General features: G+C 40.3%; 4 long non-coding RNA genes across 4 annotated transcripts; all 4 read left to right on the forward strand.

Annotated features, from left to right (window-relative positions):
- The first annotated feature begins 648 nt into the window (after positions 1-648).
- LOC140693494 (uncharacterized) lies at positions 649-1566 on the forward strand. Its single transcript, XR_012069248.1, has 3 exons — positions 649-912; positions 1122-1192; positions 1295-1566. It is a non-coding gene; the product is annotated as an uncharacterized lncRNA (long non-coding RNA).
- Positions 1567-5953: 4387 nt separating this feature from the next.
- LOC140693492 (uncharacterized) lies at positions 5954-6681 on the forward strand. Its single transcript, XR_012069246.1, has 3 exons — positions 5954-6217; positions 6427-6497; positions 6600-6681. It is a non-coding gene; the product is annotated as an uncharacterized lncRNA (long non-coding RNA).
- A 48-nt stretch (positions 6682-6729) lies between these two features.
- LOC140693496 (uncharacterized) lies at positions 6730-10004 on the forward strand. Its single transcript, XR_012069250.1, has 2 exons — positions 6730-6996; positions 9934-10004. It is a non-coding gene; the product is annotated as an uncharacterized lncRNA (long non-coding RNA).
- Positions 10005-11258: 1254 nt separating this feature from the next.
- LOC140693493 (uncharacterized) lies at positions 11259-12192 on the forward strand. Its single transcript, XR_012069247.1, has 3 exons — positions 11259-11522; positions 11732-11802; positions 11905-12192. It is a non-coding gene; the product is annotated as an uncharacterized lncRNA (long non-coding RNA).
- The last annotated feature ends 11015 nt before the right edge of the window (positions 12193-23207 follow it).

Here is a 23207-nt window from a genome sequence, read left to right on the forward strand (position 1 = left end):
TACGAAAATGAAGTTAGTTTTTGAAACATACTAAATCGACCTAGAAGCCAGACTTGTCAATTTTGGTAACGTTTGGTCAGCTCTGAGGAAAACATTGTCAGATAGAATGTAAAATAGCAGTCCAAACTGTTAAAGGGGTCATGTCAACTCTTTACTGTTGAAGCCTCCAAAACCAACAGGAACCATGAAATACCTATTGGAAACATGAAATAACCCCCAACCTTGGATTCACTTGTGCATTTCGTGCCCCTTACACCCAATGACACCTACTGGCCAATGTTGGCATTTCAAGGGGTAACATCCCCCTCTAGGGAAGTACAAGAGAAAACAAACCAAATATATACATTTAGGTTTGAATCCAAAAGCACCTTGAGGCATTAGAGCTATGAGAACCCTGCCTCAGCTATGGTAGTCTATTGAGAACCAGGTGTTCTTCTATCAGTGATGGGAACACTTAGTCATCCGATCATGTTGGGTAAAGCAATTTAACGCGACCAAGTCTGCACCCCCATGATATAGTGCCCCCGGGGCTTGATTCAAGCGAAAGACTGTCCACATATTCTGTGTCTTTAATGTCATTGGCGACTTTTACAGTTCAGTTCACTATCTGACTTATAATATTTACCTATACTGTCTTGAAGAACTGAGGCCCAAGGCATATTCAAGTTCAGTCAAAGATTCCCCTCACTTGCCACACTCCCTTCACCCCAGAGAAGACATAAACCCAGCATTGGCTGAATCTAGCGGAAGGTCATCGTTTCTTTGTGTGAGCTATGTATTCAATTCCTATCTATTTTGGTCGAGACTCTTTGACCTTTAAGGAGTTCACTGTTGTTCCCAGAGTGTGAAGCTGGAGGAACTCTGATTCTAGGAGGGGCTTGCTCTTCTCGTACTGGCTTCATTGCAGCTCAGGTACTGATCCTTCCAAATGGATGCTTGAGTGCAGGGGAGGGAAGAGCAAGTGCTTGATAGCTAGGCCCAAACCTGGGGAAAAAGCTTACCTGGGCTTGGTGCATTTTGGTCGGAATGGCTTGGAAATGCCCCTTGGGACGTGTGGATTCTCACGACCTCTTGCAAGAACATGAGCGTTATTATCATCTCTGCCATCTCTTCTCTTTTAGACGTCAGGGATCTTGGACCCGTTCTCGGAACAGAGAATTGAGTAACTTCCCCAAGTCCACGTTGGCACTCCGTATGTTTCTGCCAGTATCCGCGAGGTTCACTATGTCTCATGAATGACTTTCGAGCCTGGTATCCGCTACAGCTGTCTCCATGCCAGTATTCTCCATTGCAGCAGAACAACCCTCATCAATGTGTTCGCATCTCTCCTCAATCCGTGCAGCCAGCTTTTCGGCCAGCTTCTCTTCGTGTCTCCCATAACGTCGACTTCAACAGGACTGGGCAAGTCTGAGAGTACCTCGGAGCCTCACCAGTAAGCTGATGACAGGCAGATCTTCCACTGTCTGCCCTCTCAGGTTCTGGAAACTGACCCGTGAACTCAGGTCTTTGGGCAGCAGCAGTATCTCGAACTTACACAGCTTCCCGAACCAAAGACCTAAGCCAAGCTCCACAGAGGGCGGCAGCCCCTCCATCACACTGATCCACCCACAGAACTCTGCCCGGTTACCTAGGATCCACCAGCCACAACAAGCCTCGCGGTACACACCAACATTCCACCTGGAATGCAAGCGGTAACTGCCATCCCCAATGGTGGCTGCATCTTGTCAGTGTTGGGGGAGGGCCTGCATCCTACAAGAGGTTCCTAAAGAAAATGTGATTCTATCCACTAGCGTCCAATGGGCCTTTTTCTTCCCTCTATCCTTTTGTTCAGGTCTGAATGCACAGTACAAACGGAGGGAAGTGTGTCCATGTTTAGTGGATGGTTTCACACGTCTTTAAACTTTCTAACAGTTCACAGTACACAGAGACCCACTAAAGGAGACTTATGTTCCTGTAATATCCGTACACCCAGAATCCATATCCGTCGGTAGATTTCTGCTGAAACACCCGCACTCTCGGGACATGGATCCATTGGATTCATGGGGGCTGAAATTCCTAGAAATGAAACCAACCCCAATGTGCACTTCACTGTCTGTCTCTTTGGCTCTTTGTACACTTATGCAGAGCTACTTGTCTTTGTTATAGGCTTATGTAATTTCTTCTCTACGTATGGTAGGATATGGCATTCATTCATCCCCTTGGAAGACTTGCAAGTCTTTATCACGGACTGGAATCCATTTGATTGCAAATCGGCATTTTGGTTAGGCCACGATTTGCTCTTATGGATCTATATTTAAGAATATAAATGCACGCCTCTGATTTCCGAATACAAGTGTGCTGAGTACATGCAAGCCGCGATACTGGGTCGATGCGTGCTGAATGATCCTTGACATCACCTTGAGTATTTTCTTTGGAATAATCATGGTTCCCTTGGTATATGTCAGCCAACCGTACCCTTTTCGTGCTTGTCTGTTTGTTTGATTCTTTGTTTGTCTGCTTCTCGTTTGTTCAGCAAACACATCAGGCCATGCATCTCTCCGTTCGCTTCAAACAGAGAGTCATATTAGATGATTCATTTTAGATAGTGCTTCCAATCACCTATGATTTCCTGCTTCCCTCTCCCATCTTAAGGGTTTTGATGTCCTCCTTGCCTTCTTCTTGTTTCTTCTTTGCCACTCATGCTCTTCTTGCATTTCCAGTAATGGTTTTCTTCTTTCCATTTCACCTTGCTGCTTTTGTATTCAGGGTAGAATTCTCAACCTTTCTTATAGGATACGTTTCGAACTGCTGAATTCTTTTAAGATTTGCCGGTCTGTGGAATTCTCTAGCTCTGCCTTTATTAGAAATGGCGGTCATGTGGCATAGGCTACCGTAGATGGCAGTATTTTCCCATTCAGGATATGGTCTACGTCCTGGCACTCATCCCTGTCCTGCAATATTGCTGCCGAGATATCAGGTGAAACCCCTCTGGAGGTACTCTGGTGACTATGTTGATTCCTCCAGGTGCATTTTACATCACTGGGATTCTCGTGAACTTTGTTGATTTGAATCATACAGCTGCTGGTAGGTCTAGAGGGATTCCACCTCTTTTGGACGCTGTGTACTTCCTGAATTCGTATAGATGATTCTTTCTTGGCTTTCAGCAAGTTTCAGTCTGATTTCTCTACAGATAACTTTTCAGACAATTTTTTGCCCCTTTATCTCTTGCTTTTCGATCTGGGACTCTTATGAATCCTAATCTTTCATGCCTTGTCTTACCCCAGGATTCAAAACCATTGTTTTCATTGGTTTGCCCTTGCTTGCCTACGTCTGCTTCTGACCGAGGGATTTCTGTTACCCTGTATTCACAGTCATTCACGCGTCCCTCTGCATTATCTAGTCTGCTTTGGACTGAATTTTAGCCCTGATATTATCACATCCATTGAGTTTTCTGATATTATTTGGCCTGTCTTGGGACTTTCTCTTCCCCTTTTCTGGTATTCTGCCTTTTGTGATTCTGAGACACTGTTGTTCTTCAGTGTTTCCCTCACATCCGTTTTCAAAACTTGCTCTGGTTGCGTTTTGCAGTCTAGTTGTGGGAAAGCATATCTTTTGGGCCTCCAGTCTCTTTCAAACTGAAAATGGTACTTCCTGTTTCTTTTACTGTTCTTCTTCATCTCTACAGGTCAGGTAATATCAGGTATCTAATGCAGACTTCTAGGGCTTTGTTAAGTGAAAATTTTAGTCTCTTTTCTCTACGCATTTCCATGGGATTTCTCTGAGGACAATTTCCCCTAGACATTGATGCCTTGTCCTGCTCCTGTGTGTGTTGTCTGGCATATCTCCAACTTCAGGGGTTGCCTTTGGTTGTGATAAACCATCCCATAGTATTTCGATTAGCATAAACTCACTTTTATTACGCTGATCTCGCAAATCTGAAAGTGCACAGGACACTTCCTTTAGTGGAAATGAAGCTTCTAAAGGTTCTCAGCTCTGCATTCTGATCTATGTCACTTTGGAGTGTTTCCAAATCAGCAAACTCAGAGTACGCTTGTGCTTTCTAGTGCCATGGGGATGTCCCAATGAAACCAGTTCTTCCCAGAGCTTCTCTGTCTACAGAAACACCAGTGGAAACATATCTATGGTTGTCATACATCAGGGCCTGTTGGAATGATCCCGCAGACCTACCTTGGTGTCCTCGGTGCTGTACCGTGTTAGTGCCACCCAGAATGCTGCATCTGCTTTTGGGAGATAATGCTGAAGGAAATGCTTCATCTTCTCACACCGTGGACTTTGACCACTTTTCCTTGTCCTCTCATCCTAGTAGCACGGGTGCACGAAGGCAATCACAGAGCTTTTGCACATCCTCTGCCTCAAACCAAACCATAATCCCAGCCCAGGTTATGAATGTAGCAAATCCTAAAAGTTTTCATTCTGATTTCAAACCCAAGGCCCCCTGGATCCCTCAGACCACATGCACGATTCCTCTGATTCAGCCCCACACGTGCTCTATTGTCAAAATGCCAAATTGGTCCCTGGTCCTGCAGATGCACTGGGTGTGGCCATGGGACATATCGATATTCTCAACCGCGCGCGCCAGTGTGGTTGCTTTCTCATTGTGGTCACAGTTCGGTTTGCTCTCTTGATAGGACCCACCACATCCCACAACGCACTCCAGATGCCTGAGAATCAGCGTGTGCCAGCAGAAGTAGCCCTATCCCTCATTGACCGCTGCCTCTGCTACCTCAAATTTGGCAGCTCGGATCTTGGTGTCAAAATCCATTGTGGGGACATTTTGTGCTGGTTTCTTGGAGTTCTGTCAGTCAAGCTCTGCTGTGCACTCTTGTAACACTCAGTGCATCACCTTCAATCCCAAGTCTCCTGTCCGGTTGAGAGTGTGCGTCCAAGTAAAACAGAGTTTCACCTTTGCTGCTCCATCACCAGGGGTCAGACCCTGCACTGGTTTCCATTCCCTGCTTTGCCTTCTCCTGCTTCCAGGTGTTCTGAGGCCTCATCCTGTCTTTGGAAGTAACAGACCTCTCTTCGGCAAGTGTCCTGTGCCAAGGGCTGGGTGAGTGGATGTTTCCATTGCTGTGTACATGGGAGCGAGTGAGCGCAGGTTGCACTGCTCCTCTGCCAACTGGGCATCGACTAATCAACACTTTCCAGATATATTTCACAGAAATGTGATATTTGTTTAGCTCTTTTTTCTATACAGCCGTGGTGGGAGGGATTATCCGAAGACTCCAGTTTTGACATTGTTTTGATATCTCATTTGCAGGCTTTAAAACGTTTAATAGAATTGATTTACATGTTTTGGGAGTTATACGAAAATGAAGTTAGTTTTTGAAACATACTAAATCGACCTAGAAGCCAGACTTGTCAATTTTGGTAACGTTTGGTCAGCTCTGAGGAAAACATTGTCAGATAGAATGTAAAATAGCAGTCCAAACTGTTAAAGGGGTCATGTCAACTCTTTACTGTTGAAGCCTCCAAAACCAACAGGAACCATGAAATACCTATTGGAAACATGAAATAACCCCCAACCTTGGATTCACTTGTGCATTTCGTGCCCCTTACACCCAATGACACCTACTGGCCAATGTTGGCATTTCAAGGGGTAACATCCCCCTCTAGGGAATTACAAGAGAAAACAAACCAAATATATACATTTAGGTTTGAATCCAAAAGCACCTTGAGGCATTAGAGCTATGAGAACCCTGCCTCAGCTATGGTAGTCTATTGAGAACCAGGTGTTCTTCTATCAGTGATGGGAACACTTAGTCATCCGATCATGTTGGGTAAAGCAATTTAACGCGACCAAGTCTGCACCCCCATGATATAGTGCCCCCGGGGCTTGATTCAAGCGAAAGACTGTCCACATATTCTGTGTCTTTAATGTCATTGGCGACTTTTACAGTTCAGTTCACTATCTGACTTATAATATTTACCTATACTGTCTTGAAGAACTGAGGCCCAAGGCATATTCAAGTTCAGTCAAAGATTCCCCTCACTTGCCACACTCCCTTCACCCCAGAGAAGACATAAACCCAGCATTGGCTGAATCTAGCGGAAGGTCATCGTTTCTTTGTGTGAGCTATGTATTCAATTCCTATCTATTTTGGTCGAGACTCTTTGACCTTTAAGGAGTTCACTGTTGTTCCCAGAGTGTGAAGCTGGAGGAACTCTGATTCTAGGAGGGGCTTGCTCTTCTCGTACTGGCTTCATTGCAGCTCAGGTACTGATCCTTCCAAATGGATGCTTGAGTGCAGGGGAGGGAAGAGCAAGTGCTTGATAGCTAGGCCCAAACCTGGGGAAAAAGCTTACCTGGGCTTGGTGCATTTTGGTCGGAATGGCTTGGAAATGCCCCTTGGGACGTGTGGATTCTCACGACCTCTTGCAAGAACATGAGCGTTATTATCATCTCTGCCATCTCTTCTCTTTTAGACGTCAGGGATCTTGGACCCGTTCTCGGAACAGAGAATTGAGTAACTTCCCCAAGTCCACGTTGGCACTCCGTATGTTTCTGCCAGTATCCGCGAGGCTCACTATGTCTCATGAATGACTTTCGAGCCTGGTATCCGGTACAGCTGTCTCCATGCCAGTATTCTCCATTGCAGCAGAACAACCCTCATCAATGTGTTCGCATCTCTCCTCAATCCGTGCAGCCAGCTTTTCGGCCAGCTTCTCTTCGTGTCTCCCATAACGTCGACTTCAACAGGACTGGGCAAGTCTGAGAGTACCTCGGAGCCTCACCAGTAAGCTGATGACAGGCAGATCTTCCACTGTCTGCCCTCTCAGGTTCTGGAAACTGACCCGTGAACTCAGGTCTTTGGGCAGCAGCAGTATCTCGAACTTACACAGCTTCCCGAACCAAAGACCTAAGCCAAGCTCCACAGAGGGCGGCAGCCCCTCCATCACACTGATCCACCCACAGAACTCTGCCCGGTTACCTAGGATCCACCAGCCACAACAAGCCTCGCGGTACACACCAACATTCCACCTGGAATGCAAGCGGTAACTGCCATCCCCAATGGTGGCTGCATCTTGTCAGTGTTGGGGGAGGGCCTGCATCCTACAAGAGGTTCCTAAAGAAAATGTGATTCTATCCACTAGCGTCCAATGGGCCTTTTTCTTCCCTCTATCCTTTTGTTCAGGTCTGAATGCACAGTACAAACGGAGGGAAGTGTGTCCATGTTTAGTGGATGGTTTCACACGTCTTTAAACTTTCTAACAGTTCACAGTACACAGAGACCCACTAAAGGAGACTTATGTTCCTGTAATATCCGTACACCCAGAATCCATATCCGTCGGTAGATTTCTGCTGAAACACCCGCACTCTCGGGACATGGATCCATTGGATTCATGGGGGCTGAAATTCCTAGAAATGAAACCAACCCCAATGTGCACTTCACTGTCTGTCTCTTTGGCTCTTTGTACACTTATGCAGAGCTACTTGTCTTTGTTATAGGCTTATGTAATTTCTTCTCTACGTATGGTAGGATATGGCATTCATTCATCCCCTTGGAAGACTTGCAAGTCTTTATCACGGACTGGAATCCATTTGATTGCAAATCGGCATTTTGGTTAGGCCACGATTTGCTCTTATGGATCTATATTTAAGAATATAAATGCACGCCTCTGATTTCCGAATACAAGTGTGCTGAGTACATGCAAGCCGCGATACTGGGTCGATGCGTGCTGAATGATCCTTGACATCACCTTGAGTATTTTCTTTGGAATAATCATGGTTCCCTTGGTATATGTCAGCCAACCGTACCCTTTTCGTGCTTGTCTGTTTGTTTGATTCTTTGTTTGTCTGCTTCTCGTTTGTTCAGCAAACACATCAGGCCATGCATCTCTCCGTTCGCTTCAAACAGAGAGTCATATTAGATGATTCATTTTAGATAGTGCTTCCAATCACCTATGATTTCCTGCTTCCCTCTCCCATCTTAAGGGTTTTGATGTCCTCCTTGCCTTCTTCTTGTTTCTTCTTTGCCACTCATGCTCTTCTTGCATTTCCAGTAATGGTTTTCTTCTTTCCATTTCACCTTGCTGCTTTTGTATTCAGGGTAGAATTCTCAACCTTTCTTATAGGATACGTTTCGAACTGCTGAATTCTTTTAAGATTTGCCGGTCTGTGGAATTCTCTAGCTCTGCCTTTATTAGAAATGGCGGTCATGTGGCATAGGCTACCGTAGATGGCAGTATTTTCCCATTCAGGATATGGTCTACGTCCTGGCACTCATCCCTGTCCTGCAATATTGCTGCCGAGATATCAGGTGAAACCCCTCTGGAGGTACTCTGGTGACTATGTTGATTCCTCCAGGTGCATTTTACATCACTGGGATTCTCGTGAACTTTGTTGATTTGAATCATACAGCTGCTGGTAGGTCTAGAGGGATTCCACCTCTTTTGGACGCTGTGTACTTCCTGAATTCGTATAGATGATTCTTTCTTGGCTTTCAGCAAGTTTCAGTCTGATTTCTCTACAGATAACTTTTCAGACAATTTTTTGCCCCTTTATCTCTTGCTTTTCGATCTGGGACTCTTATGAATCCTAATCTTTCATGCCTTGTCTTACCCCAGGATTCAAAACCATTGTTTTCATTGGTTTGCCCTTGCTTGCCTACGTCTGCTTCTGACCGAGGGATTTCTGTTACCCTGTATTCACAGTCATTCACGCGTCCCTCTGCATTATCTAGTCTGCTTTGGACTGAATTTTAGCCCTGATATTATCACATCCATTGAGTTTTCTGATATTATTTGGCCTGTCTTGGGACTTTCTCTTCCCCTTTTCTGGTATTCTGCCTTTTGTGATTCTGAGACACTGTTGTTCTTCAGTGTTTCCCTCACATCCGTTTTCAAAACTTGCTCTGGTTGCGTTTTGCAGTCTAGTTGTGGGAAAGCATATCTTTTGGGCCTCCAGTCTCTTTCAAACTGAAAATGGTACTTCCTGTTTCTTTTACTGTACTTCTTCATCTCTACTGGTCAGGTAATATCAGGTATCTAATGCAGACTTCTAGGGCTTTGTTAAGTGAAAATTTTAGTCTCTTTTCTCTACGCATTTCCATGGGATTTCTCTGAGGACAATTTCTCCTAGACATTGATGCCTTGTCCTGCTCCTGTGTGTGTTATCTGGCATATCTCCAACTTCAGGGGTTGCCTTTGGTTGTGATAAACCATCCCATAGTATTTCGATTAGCATAAACTCACTTTTATTACGCTGATCTCGCAAATCTGAAAGTGCACAGGACACTTCCTTTAGTGGAAATGAAGCTTCTAAAGGTTCTCAGCTCTGCATTCTGATCTATGTCACTTTGGAGTGTTTCCAAATCAGCAAACTCAGAGTACGCTTGTGCTTTCTAGTGCCATGGGGATGTCCCAATGAAACCAGTTCTTCCCAGAGCTTCTCTGTCTACAGAAACACCAGTGGAAACATATCTATGGTTGTCATACATCAGGGCCTGTTGGAATGATCCCGCAGACCTACCTTGGTGTCCTCGGTGCCGTACCGTGTTAGTGCCACCCAGAATGCTGCATCTGCTTTTGGGAGATAATGCTGAAGGAAATGCTTCATCTTCTCACACCGTGGACTTTGACCACTTTTCCTTGTCCTCTCATCCTAGTAGCACGGGTGCACGAAGGCAATCACAGAGCTTTTGCACATCCTCTGCCTCAAACCAAACCATAATCCCAGCCCAGGTTATGAATGTAGCAAATCCTAAAAGTTTTCATTCTGATTTCAAACCCAAGGCCCCCTGGATCCCTCAGACCACATGCACGATTCCTCTGATTCAGCCCCACACGTGCTCTATTGTCAAAATGCCAAATTGGTCCCTGGTCCTGCAGATGCACTGGGTGTGGCCATGGGACATATCGATATTCTCAACCGCGCGCGCCAGTGTGGTTGCTTTCTCATTGTGGTCACAGTTCGGTTTGCTCTCTTGATAGGACCCACCACATCCCACAACGCACTCCAGATGCCTGAGAATCAGCGTGTGCCAGCAGAAGTAGCCCTATCCCTCATTGACCGCTGCCTCTGCTACCTCAAATTTGGCAGCTCGGATCTTGGTGTCAAAATCCATTGTGGGGACATTTTGTGCTGGTTTCTTGGAGTTCTGTCAGTCAAGCTCTGCTGTGCACTCTTGTAACACTCAGTGCATCACCTTCAATCCCAAGTCTCCTGTCCGGTTGAGAGTGTGCGTCCAAGTAAAACAGAGTTTCACCTTTGCTGCTCCATCACCAGGGGTCAGACCCTGCACTGGTTTCCATTCCCTGCTTTGCCTTCTCCTGCTTCCAGGTGTTCTGAGGCCTCATCCTGTCTTTGGAAGTAACAGACCTCTCTTCGGCAAGTGTCCTGTGCCAAGGGCTGGGTGAGTGGATGTTTCCATTGCTGTGTACATGGGAGCGAGTGAGCGCAGGTTGCACTGCTCCTCTGCCAACTGGGCATCGACTAATCAACACTTTCCAGATATATTTCACAGAAATGTGATATTTGTTTAGCTCTTTTTTCTATACAGCCGTGGTGGGAGGGATTATCCGAAGACTCCAGTTTTGACATTGTTTTGATATCTCATTTGCAGGCTTTAAAACGTTTAATAGAATTGATTTACATGTTTTGGGAGTTATACGAAAATGAAGTTAGTTTTTGAAACATACTAAATCGACCTAGAAGCCAGACTTGTCAATTTTGGTAACGTTTGGTCAGCTCTGAGGAAAACATTGTCAGATAGAATGTAAAATAGCAGTCCAAACTGTTAAAGGGGTCATGTCAACTCTTTACTGTTGAAGCCTCCGAAACCAACAGGAACCATGAAATACCTATTGGAAACATGAAATAACCCCCAACCTTGGATTCACTTGTGCATTTCGTGCCCCTTACACCCAATGACACCTACTGGCCAATGTTGGCATTTCAAGGGGTAACATCCCCCTCTAGGGAATTACAAGAGAAAACAAACCAAATATATACATTTAGGTTTGAATCCAAAAGCACCTTGAGGCATTAGAGCTATGAGAACCCTGCCTCAGCTATGGTAGTCTATTGAGAACCAGGTGTTCTTCTATCAGTGATGGGAACACTTAGTCATCCGATCATGTTGGGTAAAGCAATTTAACGCGACCAAGTCTGCACCCCCATGATATAGTGCCCCCGGGGCTTGATTCAAGCGAAAGACTGTCCACATATTCTGTGTCTTTAATGTCATTGGCGACTTTTACAGTTCAGTTCACTATCTGACTTATAATATTTACCTATACTGTCTTGAAGAACTGAGGCCCAAGGCATATTCAAGTTCAGTCAAAGATTCCCCTCACTTGCCACACTCCCTTCACCCCAGAGAAGACATAAACCCAGCATTGGCTGAATCTAGCGGAAGGTCATCGTTTCTTTGTGTGAGCTATGTATTCAATTCCTATCTATTTTGGTCGAGACTCTTTGACCTTTAAGGAGTTCACTGTTGTTCCCAGAGTGTGAAGCTGGAGGAACTCTGATTCTAGGAGGGGCTTGCTCTTCTCGTACTGGCTTCATTGCAGCTCAGGTACTGATCCTTCCAAATGGATGCTTGAGTGCAGGGGAGGGAAGAGCAAGTGCTTGATAGCTAGGCCCAAACCTGGGGAAAAAGCTTACCTGGGCTTGGTGCATTTTGGTCGGAATGGCTTGGAAATGCCCCTTGGGACGTGTGGATTCTCACGACCTCTTGCAAGAACATGAGCGTTATTATCATCTCTGCCATCTCTTCTCTTTTAGACGTCAGGGATCTTGGACCCGTTCTCGGAACAGAGAATTGAGTAACTTCCCCAAGTCCACGTTGGCACTCCGTATGTTTCTGCCAGTATCCGCGAGGTTCACTATGTCTCATGAATGACTTTCGAGCCTGGTATCCGGTACAGCTGTCTCCATGCCAGTATTCTCCATTGCAGCAGAACAACCCTCATCAATGTGTTCGCATCTCTCCTCAATCCGTGCAGCCAGCTTTTCGGCCAGCTTCTCTTCGTGTCTCCCATAACGTCGACTTCAACAGGACTGGGCAAGTCTGAGAGTACCTCGGAGCCTCACCAGTAAGCTGATGACAGGCAGATCTTCCACTGTCTGCCCTCTCAGGTTCTGGAAACTGACCCGTGAACTCAGGTCTTTGGGCAGTAGCAGTATCTCGAAATTACACAGCTTCCCGAACCAAAGACCTAAGCCAAGCTCCACAGAGGGCGGCAGCCCTCCCCATCATATTGATCCACCCACAGAACTCTGCCCGGTTACCTAGGATCCACCAGCCACAACAAGCCTCGCGTTACAATCCAACATTCCACCAGGGATCCAACCGGTAACTGCCATCCACAATGGTGGCTGCATCATGTCTGTGTTGAGGGAGGGGCTGTATCGGACAAGAGGTTACTAAGGTTAATATGATTTTACCCACTAGATTCCTATGGGCTTCTCTGTTTCCTTTTGTTCAGGTCTGAATGCACAGTACAAACGGAGGGAAGTGTGTCCATGTTTAGTGGATGGTTTCACACGTCTTTAAACTTTCTAACATTTCAGTGTACCCAGAGACCCACTAAAGGAAACTTATGTTCCTGTAATATCCGTATACTCAGAATCCATATCCGTCGGTTGATTTCTGCTGAAACACCCGCACTCTAAGGACATGGATCCATTGTTTTCATGAGGGCTGAAATTCCTATAAATTAAACCAATCCCAGTGTGCACTTCATTGTCTGTCTCTTTGGCTCTTAGTACAATTCTGCAGACATACTTTTCTTTGTTATTGGCTTATGCCATTTCTTCTCTACATAGTTAAGTATATGGCATTCATTCATCCTGTCGGAAGATTTGCAAGTCGACATCACGGACTAGGTATCCATTTTATTCCAAATCGACATTTGGTGTAGGTCATGATATGCTCTTACGAATCAATATTTACTAATATATATGCATGGCTCTGATTTCCGAATACAAGTGTTTTGAGTACATAGAAGCCGCATTACTGGGTCAATGGGTGCTGAATGTTCCTTGACATCACCTTGAGTATTTTCTTTGGAATAATCATGGTTCCCTTGGTATATGTCAGCCAACCGTACCCTTTTCGTGCTTGTCTGTTTGTTTGATTCTTTGTTTGTCTGCTTCTCGTTTGTTCAGCAAACACATCAGGCCATGCATCTCTCCGTTCGCTTCAAACAGAGAGTCATATAAGCTGATTCACTTAAGATAGTGTTTCCATTCACCTATGATATTCCTGCTTATCTCTCCCATCTTTTGGGTTTTCATGTCCTCCTTGCCTTCTTCTTGTTTCTTCTTTGCCACTCATGCTCTTCTTGCATTTCCAGTAATGGTTTTCTTCTTTCCATTTCACCTTGCTGCTTTTGTATTCAGGGTAGAATTCTCAACCTTTCTTATAGGATAATTTTCGAACTGCTGAATTCTTTTAAGATTTGCCGGTCTGTGGAATTCTCTAGCTCTGCCGTTATTAGAAATGGCGGTCATGTGGCATAGGCTAACCTAGATGGCATCATTTTCCCATTAAGGATATGGTCTATGTCCTGGCACTCCTCCCTGTCCTGCAATATTGCTGCCTAGATATCAGCTGAAACCGCTTTGGAGGTACTCTGTTGACTATGTTGCTTTCCTCCAGGTGCATTTTAAATCACTGAGATGCTCGTGAACTTTGTTGATTTGAATCATACAGCTGCTTGTAGGTGTATTGGTATTCCACCATCTATGGACGCTGTGTACTTCCTGAATTCATATAGATGATTCTTTCTTGGCTTTCAGCATGTTTCAGTCTGATTTTTCTATAGATATATTTTCAGACATTTTTTGATTCTTTATCTCTTTCTTTTCCGTCTGGGACTCTTATGAATCCTAGTCTTTCATGTCTTGTCTTAACCCAGGATTCCAAAGCATTTTTTTCATTAGTTTGCACTTGCCTTCCTATGTCTGCTTCTGATCGAGGGATTTCTGTTCCCCTGTCTTCACAGACATTCACGCGTCCCTCTACATTAACTTTTCTGCTTAGGACTGAATTTTAGCCCTGATATTATCTCATTCTTTGAGTTTTCTGATATTGTTTGGCTCGTCTTGATACTTTCTCTTCCCCTTTTCTTGTATTCTGCCTTTTGTGATTCTGAGACACTGTTATTCTTCAGTGTTTCCCTCACCTCCATTTTCAATACTTGATCTGGATAGCGTTTTGCAGTCTAGTTGTTTGAAAGCTTATCTTTTGGGCCTTCAATCTCTTTGGAACTGAAAATGGTACCTCTTGTTTTTTTACTGTACTTCTTCATCTCTTCTGTTAAGTTAATGTCAGGTATGTAATGCAGACTTTTAGAGCTTTGTTAAGTGAAATTTTTAGACTCTTGTCTCTACGCAATTCCATTGGATTTTTGTGAGGACAATTTCTCCTACACATGGATGCCATATCGTTTTCCTGTGTGTGTTGTCTGGCAAACCTCCAGTTGCTGGTGATGCCTTTGTTTGTGATGAAAACCCCATACTATTTCGATTAGCATAACCTCACTTTCATTATGGTTATCTCGCAATTGTGAAAGTGCACAGGACACTTCCTCTTGTGGAAATGAAGCTTCTAAAGGTTCTCAGCTCTGCATTCTGATCTATGTCATTTTGGAGTGTTTCCAAAACAGCAAACTGAGAGTGCGCTTGTGCTTTCTAGTGCCATGGGTATGTCCCAATGAAACCAAGTCTTCCCAGAACTTCTCTGTCTGCAGAAACACCGGTGGAAACATATCTATGGGTGTCATACATCAGGGCCTGCTGGAATGATCTCGCAGACTTACCTTGGTTTCCTTGGTGCCGTACCGTGTTAGTGTCATCCAAAATGTAGCATCTGCTTTTAGGAGATAATGCTGAAGGAAATGCTTCATCTTCTCACGCTGTGGACTTTGACCACTCTTCCTTGTCCTCTCATCCTTGTTGCACGGGTGCATGAAGGGAACCACAGTGGTGTTGCGCATCCTCTGCCTCAAACCAAACCATAATCCCAGCCTGGTTATTAATGTAGCAGTTCTTCTTCCCAAAACAGAATATAGATTCTTTTCCAGTGCCCATGGAAAATTTTCTAGGATTAACTCAGGCAAAGAAGAAGCCTCAACAAATTTAAGATGTTAAAAATTATTTCACGTAAATTTTCTGAGTATAATACCATGAAACTTGAATTCAATCACCGAAAAGTAGTGAGGAAATATGAAAACATATACATTAAAAAATGTGATTCTATACCAAGTGGGGGAGGTGATGAAATAAAAGAATAAATTACAATATATCTTGACTAATATGGCAAAACACTACACAAAGTCTATGGAATACAGTTAAAGCTGACTTGGGACGGAAGTTCAAAATGACACGGCCCCCTTCTGTGTAGAACAGCAATTACAAATATATAATCTTACGTTCTATGTAAACTAATCCTGAAAAGAAGAGTAAACAAAACCAAAGCTCAGCACAAAGTGGGAAATAAGAAAGATCAACGAAGAAATAATTGAAATACAAATTTAAAAATAGAAAAAATTAATCAAACTCTTTTTTGAAATAGCAAACAAAATTGAGAAAGCTCTGGACAGACTCACCAACAAGAAAAGAGAGAGAACACAATTAACATAAGAAATGAAAATGGAGAAACTGAAATGTGTACAACAAATTTGCATAATATCATAAGTGAATACCATGAGCAAATGTAAGAAAATAACTGGATAACCAGGAAATATTGGAGAAATTTTTGGAAATATTCAGCCCACCTATATTTCATCAAGAAGAAATTAACCATTAGAACAGTCTGATCTCCAGAAATCGAATAGAATTATCAATAAAATAAAAAATCTCTGCAAACAAATTCAGACCCAAATAGCTTCACTTCGGAATTTGACCAAACATACAAAGAATAATACATATCAGTGCTCCTCAAACTCTTCCAAAAGATTGATATAGAGAGAGTATTCCCAAACTCACACTGTAAATCAAACTTCAATCTGATACCAAAACGAAACAAAGACACTGCCCCAAGAGAAATCTATAGGCAATTATCATTGATAAACATAAATGTAACTGTCCTTAAGAAATTATTACATACAGAATCCAACAGCATTTGAAAAAAGATCATGCACCATAGTCAAGTTTGGTTCATCCCAGGAACAAAAGAATGGTTTATCATACGTAAATCAATCAATCAATTGTGATAAACCATATCAACAACAGAGAGGACAAAAAACCACATGATCATCTCAGTAGATGCAGAGAAATCATTTGATAAAATTTAACACCTATTTGCAATAAAAGTTCTTATCACAATGGGAATAGAGGGACCATATCTCAACGTAATAAAAGCTAATTATGACAAATATATAGCCAGCAAAATACTCAATTTTGAAAAACTGAAACCTTCCAACAAAATCCTGAGACAAGACAAGGTTGCCCATTCTCACAATTTCAATTCAATATAGTTTGGATTTCCTAGCCACAATGATCAGGCAAGAAAAAGAAATTAAATGTTCAGACTGGAAAAGAAGAGGCAAATTTTCACAATATGTACACATGACACTATATATAGAAAAATATAAAAGCTTCACAAAAAATTACTTAGGCTAAAAAAGGAACTGGGCAATGTACCCAGAGTAAGCTACAAATACCAATTGCATTTCTTTACACTACCATTGAATCAACAGGAAAACAAACTGTAGAAACAACCACTTTAATAACTGCACTGAAATTAATAAAATACTTAAGAATAAATATGACCAGAGAGGTGAATGAATTATACATGGAGAACTAGAAAAGATTGATTGAGGAAATCAAAAAACATTTGAAGTATTGAAAAGATACCCAATGGTCTTGTAATGGAATAAACATTATGGTTAAAGTGGTCACAATACCCAAGGCAATCCACAGACTTAATGTGATTTCCTATCAAATTATGCAAAACATTTCTTTTAAGAACTGAAATAAATGATGCTAAGATTTACATAGAGTCATAAAAGATCCATAATTTCCAAAACAATATTAAAGAAAAAGAAAGAGGCTGGAAGAATTAACCACCAGGTCTCCATATAGTATTGCAGAGTTACAATAATCAAAATGACATGACATTGGTACAGAAATAGGCATATGGACCAATGGAACAGAATAGAGGGCCTAGGAATAAATCTACAGACCTATGTTCAATTAATCTTTGACAGAGTAGAAAGGAAAATGACAAAGAATGATGATACCTTCACCAACTGGCTTTGGGAAAACTGGATATCAGCATGCTGAGCAATGGAGTTAGAACACTCCACCACTCCATACACAAGAATAAACTCAAAATGGCTTGAAGACTTAAATGAAAGGCAAGACACAGTTAATCTCCTAGAAGAAAACATAAGCAAAACACTCTGAAATAAATCTCAGCAATGATCTCCTAGAAGAACCTACCTATGTAATTGATGTAAGAGCAAAATTAATAAATGAGACCTAATTAAACTTATAAGCTTTTGCACAGCAAAGGGAACCATAAAAAATGCAACATGACAAACAATAGGATTAAAGAAAATATTTAGAAATGATGAAACTGACAAAGTCTTAATTTCTAAAATATAAAGACTTCATACATCCTGATATTAATAAAAAAAAAAAACAAGAAACCCAATCTGAAAATGGGCAGAAGCCCTAAACAAGCCATTCTCCAATAGAGACACACAAATGCCACATACAAATATGAAAAAGAAAATTGCTCACTATCATTATCAAAGAAGTGTTATTCAAAACTATAATGAAGTATCACCTCACATTAGTCACAATGGCCATCATTCAAAAGTCCACAAACATTAAATGCTGGGGTAGCTGTGGAGAAAGTGAACCCTCCTACACTTTTGGAAGGAATGCAGTTTGGTGCAGTCATTGTGGAAACCAGGATGGGGATTCCTCCAAAGAATGAAAATAGACTTAATATACGATCCAGCAATTCCACTTCTGGGTATATATCAAAGGGAACCCAAATTCAAAAAGATACCTGCACCGCAATGTTCTTCGCAGTGCTATAAACAATAGCCACGACATGGAAGCAACATAATTCCCAAAAACAGATGACAGTATTCAGAAATTATGTCATATTTATACAATGGAATAATATTCTGCAATGAAAAATGACAAAACAATGACATTTCCAGCAAAATGGATGTTCCCAAAAAGTGTCATTCTAATTGAAGTTAGACAGAAAGAGAAAGAAAAATAATACAAGACATGACATATGTGGAACCTTAGAAAATATTTGGATGAGAACACTATGATTTCATCTACAAAACTGAAAGACACTCGCAGATCAACTAAACAAATTTATGATTACTGTGGGAAGGGGCTCTGAGAGGATATATTTGGGAGCAGTAGATTTAAAAATGTTATCCACTATATATAAAAATAGATTTTTTCAAAATTTCTCTTGTAAGACACAGAGCAATAAGTTAAATATCGTGAGGTAATGTTTAATAGGCACTCAATTAAATGCGTGTACGGGACACTGTGTTATACACCACAGATTGACACATTGTAAATGGCAGTAATTCAATGATAAATAAATGAAAAAATATGTAAATAAATAAATAAATAAATAATAACTAAATAAAAAATATATAATAATAAATGAAATACAAAGATACATAATACTTAACTTTACAACTCAAGAATCTAGGAAAAACAGAAAGAATAAAGAAGAAAATTGAATGAATGGGAGTAAGGCAAATAACAACAGAAACAATTGAAAAGATAAAAAAGAAAATACCTAAGTCTGTTTCTTTTTAACATAAACTGGACAAATTTTAGGTTGGCTAAGAAAATAAAGACTCAAATAAAATTAGAAATTAAAGAGAAGATATTACCACTGATGTTGCAGAGATGCAAAGCATCATAAGAAATTACCACTAGTCAACGATTTGAATGACAGAGCAAAAGACAAATTCCCAGAAACATATGTCTTCCAATCCTAAATCAAGAAGAAATTAGAAAGTAAAATAGAGCAAAAGTGTGTTTGAGTAAATCAATAATCCAAACTTCCCAAAACAGAAAAAATTTACAAGACTAATTTACTGGTGAATTCTGTCATATATTTGAAATCAAATTTTCACCAATTCATCCCCAAATCATCCCAGAATTTGAAGGGTGTGAAAGATTCCAAATATGTTTTATGATGCGAGCTTTATTTGCACTAAAATGCTACATAGGACATTAGATGTAATATATACAATATTATCCCTGATGAACATATGTGCCAAAATTCTCAACAAAAAACAAGCAAAATGAATTCAACAACACATTTAATGTATCATACACATACATAAGTAAAGGGATTTATCCCTTGGTTTAACAATACTTCAAAATATTCAAATCAATAAAGGTTACATGCCACACTAATAGAATGAGAAATAAAACTCACAATCGTCTCAAAAGATGCAGAAAGAGTATTGTATACAATGCAACATCCTTTTATGATACTCCCAACAAATTAAATTAACCCTGTCACTGGCACGATATCATTTACACACAAACACTGTGTGGAGAGAAGCGAAGCAGTTCTCTGTTTATTGATTCTTAGAAGAAGGGTTTATATAGGGCTTGCACAATGACTCACATATCATCTAAGTTATAACAATGATAATAATCTTAAGCTATTTATGTCCCCATGCTCCTGCAGTAAGCGCGGGATGGTAAATGATCAAGGATTGTTTTAAAGTTGATCATGGAACTTCATTAAGTAGGCCACCTCTTATCCAGCCGGCTTTGCCTGTCTTAGGTTGTCCTCCTCTGAGGATCTTACCCAGCATTGGCTATCCAGTCATCCATACTGAATACATTGAGTAGGCCATTTCTTATCCAGCCTGGATATGTGAATTCCTCACAGCTTGTTTATCAGTTCAGCCCATGGGCTTATTCTCTAGAGTCTTCAGACAGGGGCCTACAAACTCGACATCCCTTGACAGAAAAATGGATGATGAAAATTTGAAGTATATATGCAATGGAATCAATATTTTGCATTCCTATCAACAGTGTGCACAGTGTTCCTTTTTCTCCACAATCTCACTGACATATATATATTTTCTTTTTGTTGAGAGCTTTCTGAAAATTGTGAGGTCTTGTCTCATTTTTGGTTTATGACTTTACTAATAATTTATAACTCTGAACATATTTTCATGTGTCATTTAGCCAACTGTATGTTTTCTACAGATAATTGATTCAGATCTATCTATTCAGTTCCTTATGGACTTTTTTTTATATGGATTCTTTGGTCTGTTTGTTTTTGTTTGGGGTAAGAGTTTGCCATATATTTTGGATATTAACACTTGATTGGAAAATATCACTTGAAAATACATACTCCCGTTGTGTTGGTTGACTTTTCATTTCATTGATCATTTCTTCTGCAGTGTAAATCTGTTAAGAGTGATACAATCATATTTTGTTAGTTTTGCTTCTACTTCCCATGCCAGAGGAGACATATGTAGAATCAAATGAAGTCCAATGTCAGAGTGTACTTCTAACGTTTTACCCTAGGATTCTTTGTTTTCAGGTTTATATTTTATATGTCCAGGAGTGGGATTGCTGGGTTATAATATAGGTCTATTTTTATTATTTAAAGGAACTTCCATACAGTTTCCAAAGTGGTTGCACAAATTTTCATTCCCACCAGCAGCGTTGGAGAGTACCTTTTTCTCCACAACCTCCCCAGTCTTTATTATTTGTAGATATTTGAATGACAGCCCTTCTCACTACAGTGAGGTATAACATTATTTTATTTTTGTCTTGCCTTTGTATAATGATTAGCAATGTGTGCACATTTTTATGTTCCTGTTTGTCATCTGTGTGTCTTTTTTAGAGAATTGTCTTCTGCTCATTTTCTGGCTGAGATGTTTGTAGATTTTTGAAATGGAGTTGAATGAACGATTTGAGTATTTTAGAAATTAGCCAATATTTGATTGCATTGTTTCCTAATGTTTTCTCCCATTTGGAACTTCAACTTTCATTCTATTTATTTTGCTGTGTAGAAGCTTTTAAGTTTAATTAGGACCTATTTGTTTAGTTTGCCTTTATTGTTTTCAGCTTGGGGTTGTGACATGAGAAAATTTTGCTACAATTTTTGTCTTGTTTTCCTATGTTAGTTTCCAGGAGTTTTATTCTGTCATGTATTAGATTCAGATATTTAAAACATTTTGAATTTATCTTTATACAGTGTGAGGGAGTGTTCTAATTTCATTGATTTACATGTAGCTGTCTAGCTTTCTCAACATCACTTGCTGAAGACTGTCTTTAAGGCATTGTTTATTTTTGTTTCCTTTGTCATAGTTTAGTTGACCATAGGTGTGATGTTATATTTCTGCCTCTGTGTTCTGTTCCATTGATATAGATGTTTGTTTGTTATCCAGTATTGTGCTGTTTTGATTACTGTATTTTTGTAATATAGTCTGAGATCTGGGAGGTTTATGGGTTATGCCTCCAAATTTGTTCTTTTTCCTCATTCTTTTTTTTTTGCAGTTCCATACAAATCATAGGACTGTTTTAACTTCTGTGGAAAATATCATGAAGTTCGATCTGAATCACATTATATCTGTAGACATATTGTAGTGTGTATATATTAACATTATTAATTCCTCTAATCTAAGACTTTGAGATTTCTTTCCATTTCTTTGCATCATCTTCAAATTTTTTATCAGAGCCCTATAGATTTTATTATCTTGGATTTTCCATAGAGTTTACATTTTATGATCTGATTTCATATGGATTTTTTAAAATTGGAATATTTCATTGTTAGTGTAAAAAATGTGACAGTTTTTGTATATTAATCATGAATCATGCTACTTTGCTAAATCTCTTTATTAGATTTAGTTGTTTTGGTTTGGAGAATCTTTAGGGATCTGTATATATATTATCATGTCATCTAAAATAATAACAGTTTTACTTCATTCATTCCAACTTGAATAAATTTTTTTCTTGTATGACTGCTGTTGCTAGGACTTCCCATACTGTGTTTAATAGAATTGGTGAGATTGGGCATCCTTGTCTTATTCCTCAATTTGGCTTTCAGTTTTTCATTCTGGCATATTATGTTGTCTGTGGGATTGTAATTAAAGACTTTAATTATGTTGAGATATATTTCCTGAATCCTACTCATGTAAGAGGTTTCTGTTGTTATTTCTGTTGTTGCTGTTTTTGTTGTTGCAGCTGTTGTTACTGTTTTAATGAACAAATGTTGAATTTTGTGAAATACTTTCTATGGATTTATTGGGATGACCACGTCATTTTCTCTTTTCCTTTTGTTAATGTGCTGTATCAAACAGATTGACTTGTGTATGTTGAAAATCTCTTGTGACCCTGCAATGAATCCAAGTTGACCATGGTGTATGATTCATTTTAGGTATTGCTGAATATAGTTTGCTAATAATATTTTGTAGAATTTTTGCTTCTAAATCTATCAAATTTACTGGCTTGAAGTTCTCTTTGCCTCTACTTTGTTTGCTGACTTTGCTATCAGGGTGATGAAAGTTTAATAGAATTTTGTAGTTTCCCACATCTTCAATAATTTTGAATAGTTTGAAGAGTATAAGTTCTGCTTTGTATTTTTGTACAGTTCTCCATGGGAGTTGTTTAAATCTGCACTTCTATTTAATGATTTTTTAAAATGCAGATTCTATCTTTCTTCTAGTAAACAGTTTGTTCAAATTACTTGTTTCTCCTTATCTCTGTCTCTTTCTAGACACTTGTCTATTTCTTCTAAGTTGTCCAGTTTATTGGCATGTAAGTGTTGACAAATGATCCCTTTTTTGTAGATCTGTGGGAATAGTTGTTATTTCTTTTCTTTTATTTCTTCCTTTATTTCTTTGGAGCATCTCTCTTTTCTTCATGATGCACCTGGCTAGAGGTTTTTTGATTTTGCTTATCTAAAAAAAAAAAATAAAAAATCTTTGATTTTACTGCTCGTTTGCATAGTTTTATTTTTCTCTCTATTTTATATTTACACCTGTAATATTTAAGATCATGTTTTTTTCTGTTTTTAAGTTTTTTTATTGATTTACAGTCATTTTACAAAGTTGTCTCCAATTCCAGTGTACAGCACAATTTTGCAGTTGCAATGAACATATATACATTTGTTGTCCCATTTTTTTCCTCTGTGGGCGGCCGTAAGATCTTTTATATATTTCCCTGTGCTATATAATTCAATCCTGTTTATCTATTCTACAACATAGAACTCCCAGTCTATCTA

This window comes from Vicugna pacos, unplaced genomic scaffold, assembly GCF_048564905.1.
Source record: "Vicugna pacos unplaced genomic scaffold, VicPac4 scaffold_19, whole genome shotgun sequence".
NCBI lineage: Eukaryota > Metazoa > Chordata > Mammalia > Artiodactyla > Camelidae > Vicugna > Vicugna pacos.